The 8615-nt window shown below is 26.8% G+C and overlaps 1 long non-coding RNA gene across 3 annotated transcripts; it reads right to left on the reverse strand.

Annotated features, from left to right (window-relative positions):
* Nucleotides 1–3599: 3599 nt before the first annotated feature.
* Nucleotides 3600–6013, reverse strand: LOC102585534 (uncharacterized). Of its 3 annotated transcripts, none has more exons than XR_001475148.1 (5): nt 5752–6013; nt 5421–5506; nt 5021–5288; nt 4145–4496; nt 3600–4017 (listed from the first exon to the last, which is right to left on the reverse strand). It is a non-coding gene; the product is annotated as an uncharacterized lncRNA (long non-coding RNA). The 3 variants fall into 3 exon arrangements; XR_001475147.1 differs by having other exon boundaries at nt 4145–4505; nt 5752–6012; XR_001475149.1 differs by having other exon boundaries at nt 4145–4344; nt 5752–5979.
* Nucleotides 6014–8615: the final 2602 nt, after the last annotated feature.

The raw sequence follows: 8615 nt of genomic DNA on the forward strand, positions 1-8615 counted from the left end.
TTTTTGCGTTGTCATCTGTATAATTAGTTGTTTTTTCTTTCCTTTTTTTACTTGACCCAGCATCAGACTGATCTTTCTTACCTCCCTCCACAATTCTAATGTTGAATTGCTTCAATTTTGCACTCATTTCCTTCAATCTGATTGGGTCATTTTTCAATTTGGATCTAATCTCTTGCATTGTGTTGGATTTGGACATTGAACCTGCAACCTCCCCAAAATCCTGAGTTAGACCCAAGGAAAACGATGGTTGTTCAACACTATTTTCGCCATGCAAGTGTATATACCTCTTGTGAATCTTTTAGATGGAGACTGGGTATCCATTGTCTGAATGAAAACTTTGTATGGATGATGAACTGATGTGAAAAATAGCTTGAAAAAAATAGACAAAAATTTAAATTAATCGATTGAGATAAGTTTTGGTGGTACCTGAAATTTTTTGAAATCGCAATTGAGAACGTGGTGGTGAAGATTTGAATTTTCAAATTGATTTTGGGGAGAAAATTTGAGAGAAAATTGAAGGAAATAGGAGATATAAACGAGAAGAAGAGATTGTATAAAAGGGAATAATGTCAGTTTTTTAATTTTTTTACATATACAAATCGGTGGGGCCCATTAATAGCAAATTGACCGAGACCTTTGCTCCTCAAAGAAAATAAATGAAACGGTAGCTACTTTATTTATTTTACATTATTAGTTTGCCATTATGTACAATTATTCCTTAAATTAATTAATGTCTGTTGGTAAAAAAAAATCAATTCTTAAAATTAGGCATCGTTCTACTTTGTATCAATTGTTTTAGGCCATATTTTGCAAAATATTTTTGGGCAGTTTTATGTCAATTTATATTGAATATTATATATTCAAGTCAATTCCTCAAAATGAATCTATTTATGTATATAGTATTTAGTTACAATTATAAGTTTTGTTGATATTCTCATGTATATAAACAAAATATAGTTTTATGTATATAAGCAAAAAATAATTTATGTATACATACTACAGTTATCATATACATTGGCTAAATTTACACGTCAATTTTTTTGAACAAATTTATGTATACATATAGTATATTAATTTTTATATAAGTAATTGCAACTATAATTGTTAATATTTTTATGTATACAAATAAATATAATGTGTGTATAGGTATTGCGGTTTCTAATAAAAATCATCATTTTTTTATAATTTGACTAATTATTGGTAATCACCTGATAATTAATACGCGTTAATTGGGGATTGAAAATATGTTTTCATGCCTTAAAAATAATCACATTCTTTTAAATGAGTTAATTAAAAGATAAATAATATTTTTTTCCCTTCTTTAAATTTGGTGTAACCTTTTTTTAATGGGCTAACTAAGGGATAACTTCTTTTTATTCATTCCTTAAAAGTAGCAACAAGTTTTTTAATAGGCTAATTAGAGACAATATGCTAATTAAATTAATTAATTAGTGTTGGTTGGTTAAAATTTTTAGGGAAAATTGTATAAAATAGCAAACTATTAATTCAAATTAAATGCTATATTTGTAATTCGCAGCAAACATACCCTTTTTTGTCATCTGATTCGATATACAATTAATCATTTTCGGTATACAATTAGCCATTTTATACATTTCGGTATAAAATGAATAAAATGTGTTTGTAACTTTATAAGAGAAAAGTGTATATACAAATATAAATACATATATTTTCATCCTATACACTTATAATTATGCAAATACAGATCTTATTATACAAACTAGTATACGTACCCGTGCATTGCGCGGACATTTAAAATATAATCATTTTATAATTAAAAATAACTAATAAGAATTATTATTCACTTAGTGATATATTTAAATAATACTCTCTATGTTCCATATTAGTTGATCATCTTACTAAAAATAGTTGTTCCATATTAGATACATTTAACATATGTTTTATTCGAAATATTCTTTACTATTTATAATAGAAAAAATGATTTAAAGGTAAAACTAAACTTAGTTAGTACAAACACTATATAAGATCGATTTTCTCAATGTGTTTATTAGATATTTTAAATTTTGATTTGAACTATATTAAAATAGCTATGAATTTTCTAAAGAAGATAATGGAACTTCATAATAGACTAAAATAACGGAGAAATAATATAGTAATTATACATTACATCATATGATGCCATAGCCTGATAGCCCTATAAAATTATTAATTCAAAATTAAACTAAACAAAATCCCTCACTCAAATCACATAAAAAAAAGTCATTCATTATTAATTTTCACATTGTATATAAGTATTACTTCATCAACTAATGTTTTAAAATGGATTATTTATTTTATTATCTAATCTACTTTATATTTTTTCTTCTGGAAAATTTGATAAAGGAAAAGTATAACGTACTCTCTAATTAACTGTAATTACATGTGTTTTTTCTTCTTTGTTTGCAAAATACAATTTTGTAATATTTATTTTTAAAAGAATCTTTTAGTTGGTTACTCTTTATTATTTCTTTTTGTTTAATTTAAGATACATATACAAAAGAATTTTAAATTATTTTTTGAATTTTAAAATTGTTGAATTTTTGTTAGTATCTTATTATGTTAAAAGAAATACAATTTGTGTTATATAATTGGTTCAATTTACTAAGTTTTACTTAATCAGGTTTTAGAGTTTGTGTTTGAGTGGGAATGTAATGGAAAATTTTAAAACTGTCAATTTTGATTCTCATTTTTATTTAAATATATAATTTAATTATTTTTTTTAATTTTTAATATTAAAAAATATCATTAAATATTTAATTTTTAATTTTTATCTTATTTTTAAAAGAATTTTATAGTTGGTAACTCTTTTTATTTATTTTTGGTTAATTTAAGATACATATATAAAAGAATTTCAAATTATTTTTTTAATTTTAAAATTGTTGAATTTGTATAGTGCTGACACGTGTCACTTTTTACTTCTCCTATTAATCGCTCAAAATTCAAAATTGTAAGCAATTAATATAAGCTATATATATATAAATTTTATAATTTCATTTTAATTGATATTTTTTAAACCAACTATCCAGATATAACTTTGATTTTTAACTTAAAAGTATTTTACCATCTCCGATTCGAATAAGAATTAGTTAATTTGATTAAACAAAGTAAACTTTTTAAGCGTATTTTATAGAAATATAATAACATAACATAAAAATAGGTTCTAAAACTGATTTTTAGTGTATAAAGAGAGTTATATATCATTTTCATAAAAATACACTTTTTATAAGTGAAGTCATGGGATAGTTATTATTTTATTATATAATTGTAGCATATATTGATACTAGATGGTATAAGCCCGTGCAAGCACGGCCCAACGGTGCGCTATCGTAACCAAAAAATATATGTTATTAGCATTTGCAGAAGCAGGTTTCTTACCTTATAAAAAATGAAATAGCTAGCTGAAAGTCCAATCACAAGCTCAAATCATCACTGCTACTACCTCAAAGAATTTGCATTTCCAATTTTGAAACAATGTTGTAGAGTTAGGAGAGTACATATCAATTGAGACATTTTGTAGTGGCTGGTTTCTTCAATAATTACTAAAACAGAACTCCAACAGCAGAATAATAATAAGCTGAATGTGGAAGAATGAGAAACCTAAAGATTAGATTTTTGTTACACCAATTCAAACTTCTTACCCTTGTAAAAAAAAAAGAAAAAAGAGTGTCCCTCTTAATTCCATACTTCCGAAACTACAAATAAAGTGAACTTCTTACCATCCAAATAACAAAATTTAGACACAATGTTTTACAACAACATTGCAGATTTTTGGAACAATTCATAGTAGATAATAACTCAAAGAGCATCACAGATATGAAATAAATTCAAGCTGATGGGGATAAGAATTTTTCTCTTCCTTTTTTCCTGCGTTAAACTGAAAGATAATCCAAAAAACTAAGTCAACTCTTTATAAACTTAAGGGTTTGTAATATATCATGATCTAATGTTGCCGTTATTCTTCTTGAGCAACTCCTCATTCATCTCTTTGTTGTTGAAACCCTGTAGAGACAAAATATAAAATGGTCAAAAGCTAGAAGTCGTTGCTTTGCTCAACACCGTATGGAAAAGGAAGGTAGAAATTAATGTCGACACTGATTAATTTTTAATGACCACCACATTAACTTACCTACTCCTCCAGCTACTGCTTGTTCCAAGTCATACTTGTTCATCCTCAAGACTTTGAAGAATCACATGTCACCTCACGGATAATCATATAGATAAATAACCCAAGATCAAGTATCTTCCTATTTCTTCAAGACCTTAGAATTCTAGAAAAAAAATCATTGTGACGCCACATACCAAGCCATAGCAGACCATTCGCAATTGCTGAACATAGAGAAAATTCAATCTCTCTCATTATGTTTCTCCGAAAGCATATTTCATATGAGGAACTCACTTCTCAGGTAAACAAAGTATAATATTTTCTACTCAACTTCACCGTAATTGCCTACATGTCTTCCTCTTTCATACGCAAATCTCTGTCTTCGCTATCCAAAAAAGCTCAGTTAAAAATCCTAAATCTGCTGATACTAAGCACCCAACTTCAATTGGAATCAAAATCCTTTTTTTTCACTAATCACTAACTGGAAAAAGGATTTTAACTTCAATCGAAGCAGGGGCTTAACCCAATAAAACTCAGATTTTGACTCAAAAATACTACTAAAATTTGAAAATTGCATATTCAATCAAATTAATAACTGAAACGAATTTAAAAAAAATACAATAACAACAACATCATATCCAATGTAATCCACAAGTGAGTTCTAGGAGCTTAAAGTGTAACACTACCTCACAGAGGTAAAGAGACTGTTTTAGAGCGATCCTAAATGCAACAAATCAAAATATTTTACTAAGAAAGGAATACAATGCTGAAGAAAACATGTCAATTAATAAGGGAAAACAGTTCAACAACATTCAGAGAGAACAAACAAAAGAGATAAAAAAAAAAAAAAGGGAGAGGGAGCAGAGCAAGGCAGTAAAGAAGAAAGAGGAAGAAATTTACCTAGAAAATTTTCCTGTTAATTTAGGAGGGCCATCTCGACATCATCCTGTGAAGATGCTTGCACCTCTGCAACACAGGATGGTGCAAAAGAAGTAATTGCTGGTGCTGCCTCGGATAAATCAGTGGGGTATGTACGACTTGGACTTGCACATGAAATGCACTCCTTGTTTCGGTGGTTCATTTTATTTTTTTTGTGATTGATTTGTTTCTGCTTTTTAATGGTTCTTTGAGTATTTATCATGCATTTTGGATTCTTCTCATATTCAAACTACATCAAGTCATCGACCCATAATTGAAGTTCAAGAAAATCGAGAAAAATAACACATGAAAACAAAAACTTGACAAAATAAAATCTAAAAAGAAATTGTAAGAGCGACATAGAGAGACAACGAAGAATTACCTCAAAATTGCAGCAATAGTTGGAGAAGATTGAAGATGAAAAGTCAGTATATACTTGGAGAAGCTCGAAGATGAAAGAGTGCGGTCCTGCAGAGACAAAATATATATTTATGAACAATCAAAAGCAAAGATTGATTAGTTCACTTGAGTATCCAAAATTTAGAATCAAATTTCACAAAAAAACCAAAGAATACTCTCATATCTTCTTTTCCCCCCTTTGATTATTACAACAACAAATTCCCAGATAAGAATTAGTTCAAATACAGAAAGAAGAAAAGAGGAATGGGGAAGGGGAAATTGAAGGCGAGCAGAAAATAGCAATTGAGAAATACCTGGAAATTGCAGGAACACGAAGCACAAAGATGAAGCTTGAAATTCTATTGCCAAGGAAAAGGATGAAAAGAGGTGCATGAAAGCCACCTGTAATGCGGTGGCAATAAAAATTAGGTGGAGCAATATTGAGAATGCACCACACATACACATACAATGCTTGGAATGACAAAAATATTCTTATTTGTCAATTGAATGACCACCAAGCAGACATGTTGAAATTTTCTGAAACTCTCTTCTATATAAGAGAAAATTAAGTGTGCATTTTCTCCCTCATATGAAAACTCTTCCTTCTCTCTTATTTTTTTCTTTTCTGTTAATGGGTTAATTAAGATGAAGTGTAGCAAGCATGTCTGAATATCGCTGTTAAATTTTAAAAAAATATAAGAGAAGAGAAATTTAAAATTATAACAATTTATCAAGTTATTTGCATACACACTTTAATATAAAAAATAAAAAGAAAAATAGTAACTCAACTAATAATTAAGTTATAATTTACGCTCACAACAATTATTCTTCAATGCAATTCGTGGGTCAACTTAAAATTAACATATCAAAAGTCAATTATCTTTCATATTTGTTCCCTCATCATTAAGGGTAGAACAGTTCCAAAATCACAACAAATACAAATAAACTTAAATACAATGTCAAATTTGATTTTTTAAAAAGAGCCCAAACAAATTAAAGCACAATTTTCATTTTTTTTAAAACATTCCAAAACGTAAAAATATATAAATAATTACATTTTATTTATTACTTTTCAAATTCTAAATTTTGTTGTAAGAGTTTGAAAAAATGCTTGAGATCTCTGAGCTTCATTCAAACCTTGCAAAGTATGATTTGCATACATTAATCTTCAGACTTTAGATGAACCTTTAAATATATTTTGAATATCTTCACAAATATGAAATACTTCAGTTCTTAGCTTTCTGATCAAATCGACTCTAAGCGTTCTTCAAAGCAATAAAAAATACATAATATGAGAGAAGTGTCTCTACAAATTGGTCAATAATAAAGGTGGATTATGATTTGACTAAACCTTACATACAACAATTGCATAAGGTCTTGGTCTCTGATTACGCGCGTCCAATTGTTAAAATAATATTGCTCGGAGATAATTGTCCTTAGTTGCAACATTACAATAGTCCATCACAATTTCATATAGTCATCAATCAATCACCCAATAAATTTATGTTATATTAGTTACTTTTTTATTATCGATAAATTCAACATTAAAATTTTATGAATTTAAATTAGAAATTCTTATCTCAACTATAAATACATATTTAATTAATATGCTCATCAACATATTTATTTTCTTATAATCCATAGTAGAGAAACAGTAAGTAAAAGGATATAGAAAAATAACTCATTAGCATTCGAGGTAATGAAGTGAATGCATTACCTTCTAAGAAATTAATTAATTTTCTAACTTTAACTTTATTCATGGACACATACAAATCTTGAGAACTATTTATTTCGACTCTGTCACTTAGATGTCATTAGAAAACAAAGAAAAACTATAACGGAGATAAAACTTTAAAATAAGCAAAGAAAATACTTACATGAAATGGCACAAGTGGCTATATAGCTAAAAATATATATGCTCCCAAAAGCTTGCTCCCTGTAGTTGTTTTTGAAGTATATCAAACGGGAAGAGAAAATTAAGAAAATGAATGGTATCTTTGATTATTCAATAATAAAAAATAAATCCAACCATTAAAACATTACAAATAATGAAATAACGTGCATATTTATTTTCTTTCAAATTTTTGAATTTCATTGATGTTATGACTTCATCAACGTACTTAGAATCTAACTGCACATAATACATGTTATTATTGTAATTTAAGATAAATGAAATGATTCCTTCCTTTCTAGCTTTCTAACCAAACGTCGTGGATCAAATGATTTAAATTTTATAATACTAAATAAAATAAAAAATAATATAATCATGTCAAATTAATATTGTAGAAAATACAAACGAAATATCATCAAATTGAAGACGATTGACCAATGCTTGAATTATTGTTGAACAAATTTATTGAAAACGATTGATCAATGCTTGAGTTGTAGTTGAACAACTTCATGACTAAAAATATTTTTTTAAAAAATTCATGGAATGATATGAACGTGAATAGAAGTCTTATATTAAAAAAAAAACTCTTAAAAAGAGAATTATGTGAATGAGAAACACACTGTGATGTTTTAAACACAACCTGACAGTTTTTTATTAAAAAATAATTTTAAATTCGATTTCATATCTATTGTGATCGTGGGGTTAATATGTGCGGGATTGATGGGATATGGGGAATGGGTTAGAGTGTGCACGTGAGCAAGCAGTTATTTTGGTGTATCTTTGTTTTTTTTTTTAATTTTCTATTTAGCTTTTGTCTTTTTCTTTCTTTATGTTTTGCTTCTTTTTTTCTATAAAAAAAAATATAATAATAAAATATTAACTAACTATAAAAATACAAAAAATTAAAAAAGCAAGATCAAAATAAAACATGATTTAAGAAAATTAAAATTATTATCTTATTCATTAAGACATAAACAAAAAAGAAAACACATTTTTTGTTTTTTTTTCTTTTGTAAAATCTAAAATGAAATTTTTTTATTCTAAATTAATGTGACTTTTTTTTAATTTTTTATAGTTTTCAATTTTAAAAGTAGAATAGAATTTAATAAAAGTAGAAATAACTAAATTAAATCTAAAAGAATTATTTAACAGTAAACTGATGTAAAATTTTAAATTTGATAATAATAAATAATTTTTCACTTTAAGAAGGCGGATAAGACAGTTATTTATCATTTTAATTAAGATACTCATAAATAAGTATATAAAATTATAATTGAAAATATTTTT

The sequence above is a fragment of the Solanum tuberosum genome, unplaced genomic scaffold, assembly GCF_000226075.1.
Source record: "Solanum tuberosum cultivar DM 1-3 516 R44 unplaced genomic scaffold, SolTub_3.0 scf00016, whole genome shotgun sequence".
Taxonomy (NCBI): Eukaryota; Viridiplantae; Streptophyta; class Magnoliopsida; order Solanales; family Solanaceae; genus Solanum; species Solanum tuberosum.